Consider the following 4527-nt stretch of genomic DNA (forward strand, 5'->3'; position numbering starts at 1 on the left):
GAGGGAAAGGAGATGAAGGTGATACAGGGCCTGGAGCAGCTCCCCTGTGAGGAAAGGCTGAGCGACCTGGGTCTGTTCAGCCTTGAGAAAAGAAGGCTGAGAGGGGATCTTATTAATGTTGATAAAGATCTTAAGTGTGGGAGGCAAAGGGACATGGCCAACTTCTTTTCAGCAGTCTGAGGACAGGACAAGGGGAGACAGCCACAAACTGGAGCACAGGAAGCTCCGTACCAATATGTGATGTATTTCTTCATGGTAAGGTTAATGGAGCCCTGGGACAGGCTGCCCAGGGAGGCTGTGGAGTCTCCTTCTCTGGAGATATTCAAGACCCTCCTGGGTGCCGAGCTGTGCAGCCTGCTGTATGGAGCCTGCTTTGCAGGAGGTTGGACTCGATGATCTCTAGAGGTGCCTTCCAACTCCTACAATTTTGTGGGGGAAAAAAAAAAAAAAAGGTGGGTCCCGAGGCCGTTGATGGGCCCTGGGCAGCCCGAGCTGGGGGACACCCAGCCCATGGCAGGGGTGGCGGCTGGGTGGGCTTTAAGGTCCATTCTATCCCATTCCTGTCCGGGATTCTGGGATTCTATGTTCCAATGAGAAAATATAAGAAGGTAGGAGAGACCAGGGTTATCAGGAACAGGGCTGGGCCATCCAAGCACCAACCAGCCCCGTTTCATACACAACTGGCCACTTTATGCACCAGACTTCCCCATCCTTCATCACCCACCAAGAGTGCAGTGGAACCTGGATCCTCTGCCCCCGACTCCAAAACCCTTGGGGTCATCCTCGAGTTTCCTGGTGCCTTCTGTCTCGGGCTCCCAGTGGGGCCATTCTCCCGGGCTGTGGTGCCCTGGTGTTACACCTTGTCCTGCCCAGCCTGGCCAAGGGCTGCTGCACGACCCCTCTCCTGTTAACTTGTTCCAAGGCTTGCTGCTGCTCTCTTCTAAGACCCTTGAATTGTTTGGTGACTGGAAAAAGGTAACATCACACCTATTGTTAAGAAGGGTAAAAAGGATGACCCCGGGACCTACCGACTTGTCAGTCTCGCCTCGGTGCTGGGAAAGATCATGGAGCAGATCCTCCAGGAAGCTGTGCTAAGGCCATGGAAGGCAGGGAGGTGATGTGGGAGAGCCAGCGTGGCTTCACCAAGGGCAAATCCTGCTTGACCAACCGGGTAGCCTTCTGTGACGGTGTCACTGCACCAATGGACAAGGGAAGAGCCACTGATGGCAGCTATCTGGACTTCAGTAAGGCCTTTGACACGGTCCCCCACAACATCCTTCTCTCCAAACTGGAAAGAGATGGATTCGATGGGTGGACTGTTCGATGGATGAAGAACTGGCTGCAGGATCGAGTCCAGAGAGCGGTGCTCAATGGCTCCATGTGTGGATGGAGATCAGTGATGAGTGGTGTCCCCCAGGGTTCAGTGCTGGGACCAGCACTCTTTGATATCTTCATCAGTGGCACTGACAGCGGGGTCACGTGCACCCTCGGCAGTTTGTGGGTGACACCGAGCTGTGGGGAGCAGTGACACAGCAGATGGGGATGGACGGGATGCCATCCACAGGGACCTAGACAGGCTGAGCAGTGGGCCCAGGTGAAGCTCGTGAGCTTCAACAAATCCAAGTGCAAGGTCTGCACCCGGGTGGAGGCAACCCCCATTTCCAATACAAGCTGGGGGATGGAAGGATCGAGCGCAGCCCTGCTGAGAAAGATCTGAGGATACTGGTGGGTGGAAGCTGGGCATGAGCCAGCACTGTGCCCTCCCAGCCCAGAAAGCCAACCAGATCCTGGGCTGCATCAAACACAGCGTGGCCAGCAGGGAGAGGGAGTGATCCTGCCCCTCTGCTCTGCGCTGTGAGGCCTCAGCTGGAGCACTGCACCCAGATGGGGAGTGCTCAGTGCAGGAGAGACATGGAGCTGATGGAGCGCGTCCAGAGGAGGGACACAGCAATGATCCAGGGATGGAACAGCTCTCCTGCGAGGACAGGCTGAGAGCTGGGGCTGTGCAGCATGGAGAAGAGAAGGCTGCGAGGTGACCTGAGAGCGGCCTGTCAGTATCTGAAGGGGAGCGACAGGAAAGAAGGGGACAGACTCTTCAGCAGGGGCTGTGGTGACAGAACAAGGGGAAATGGCTTCAAGCTCAGGGATGGGAGATTGAGGTTGGACATAAGGATCAAGTCTGTTACAGTGAGGGTGGTGAGGCACTGGCACAGGTTGCACAGGCTGCAGAGCCCGTGCTGCTCATCACAGCGCTCGTGGGTCCGGAACCCACACGCAGAGTAAAGCGAGGGGGATTGCTCAAAGCGCATTGCCTGGCAGCGTGCACGCAGCAACGTGCAACAGCGGGGCAGGAGCAGTTACTCTGCGAAATCCCAGTGCGGGCAGCCTAGAAATAACCCGGGGGAGCGAGGCAGGCTTGCTATGAAACCCGAGCAGCTGGCTCCACGCGTACGGCAGCAGCGCTGAGCCCTGCACGGAGCGGAGCGGGGACAGAGCGCACTGCAGCGCCGGGGCTGGCGTGGCCGTGCCGGGGAACCTGTGGGGCCGGGGCTGACGTGCAGCACCTCCCGCTGGGAGCTCCTCGAGAAGGGCAAGGGCTGCCAGAGGGGTCGGGGCCGCCAGGAGATGGGGCTGCGGCACAGCCCTGGGCAGGATCCGCGCTCCCTGCACTGCTCCAGCCGCTGGTGGAGGGGCTCAGGGGACAGAGGGAGCGGTCCTGTCCGGCTCTGTAAGGGGAAGGGGAGTCCGGTGGTGCAGGAAACATTGCTGTGGAATCACAGAACAGAGCGGGTTGGAAGGGACCTTACAGCTCACTCAGCTGCAACCCCTACCGCGCTCTGGTTTCCGCCCACGAGATCAAGCTGTCCCAGGGCCCCATCCAAACGTCAGTCAAACTCCTATTCAGAAGCTGCCTTTCATTACCAGGCGGCTGCAGCGAGGTCTGCCTGCAGCCTTCCCTTCTCCAGGCTGAACAGCCGCAGCTCCCTCAGCCTTTCTCCGTAGGAGAGGGGCTCCAGGCTTGGGGAGCCTGGGGAGATCGGGGGGCACAGGGAGAGTGGAGAGCGGGGGGAACAGACCGGGGAGCTGGGGAGCGAGGAGCCCGAGGAAGCCGGTGTCCTTGGGGAGCTCGGAGAGCTGGAGGAGCCGGGGCAGCCTGGGGGCTTGTCCTGGCAGCCGCAGCCCTGGCAGCCGCGGGAGCCCCCGAGCCCCACAGCGCGCTGCTGCCGCTCCGTGAGGAAGAGGGGGGCACGAACGTGGCAGTGCGCGTTGTGGAAAGTGCAGGTGCTGCTTCCCTGCTCCGGACGCTTTGGCCCTGAACAGGAGCGGAGGACGAGCCCCGGCTCTTCCAGAGAAATAAAAGCATTGCTTTGTGCACTGGGGGTCCCTGTGGCTCTGCATGGAAGGGGCATCGCGCGGCGTGTGCCCCGCTCCCAGCGCAGCGCGGCAGGACCGCAGCTCCCACCCGACCCTGCACGCCCTGGGTCCGGCTGGGGGCTCTGGGGGCTCGGAAGGGTCGGGGCCGAGCCACGCGGGGGCACAGGAGGTGGGCGCAGCCCTGGGTGCTCGGGGTGCCCCCCGCCGCCTCCTCTCCACGCTTCCCGCCCCCTCCCCCCTCCCCCCTCCCTTTCCCGCAGCCGAAAGGAGAAGGCTCAGGGCGTGTCGAAGCAGCTCCGGGGCCGTTGGCCGCTGCTCGCGGGGGACGAAGGAAGGAAGGAAGGAAGGAAGCCCCCAGCCCAGCCCTGAGTGCTCCCAGCCCAGCGCTGGGGCCGGACCCGGGACCCCGCACCTCCACGTCGGGGCCACGCAGCGCCGGGAGCGCAGCCCCTCGCTCACTGCCCCGACCTTGGGACGGGGGAGAGAATCAGAGCAGAGAAAGAAAAGAAGTTGAGCTCCTGGGAGGAGATAAAAGCGATGACCTGATAATGTGGTGATAATGTATGTATTTTCTCATGGTGTCACATGGTGAGGGATGTCCCCTTGGCCAGGTGAGCTGCTGTGTCCCCTCCCGCTCCCGGAGCCCCCAGCCCCTCGCGGGCAGGGCGGAACAAGGAGCTGGAAATGGAAACGTCCTCGGCAACGTGCAGGGCTGCCCAGCAGCAGGGGACACGCGGTGTGATCAGCTGGGGGTGTCCTACAGCCACAGCGCAGCATCGCAGTGGAAATGAAGGAGGAAATCCACTCTGTTCCAGCCGAAAACAGGGCACACTGGGACAAGAATGAGGGGAAGCCCCCAGGCATCCCTCCATCCATACCACGTCCCAGGGCTATGGAGGCTGTGCTGGGCCCAGTGTCCCCAGGGGACAAGGAGAGCGGCGAGCACCCAGATGAAGGAGGTCCTCCTCACGGGCCTACAGCTCCTCAAGGCCCTGCAGCTCCTCAAGTCCCTACAGCTCCTCAAGGCCCTACAGCTCCTCAAGGCCCTGCAGCCCTCACAGGGAGCGGAGGGGCAGCGCTGAGCACGGCTCACTCTGACCAGGACAGGCCCCAGTGGAGCGGCCTGGACATGTCAGGGGAGGGCCGGGCCGG

The sequence above is a fragment of the Numida meleagris genome, chromosome 1 (genome assembly GCF_002078875.1).
Source record: "Numida meleagris isolate 19003 breed g44 Domestic line chromosome 1, NumMel1.0, whole genome shotgun sequence".
Lineage (NCBI taxonomy): Eukaryota > Metazoa > Chordata > Aves > Galliformes > Numididae > Numida > Numida meleagris.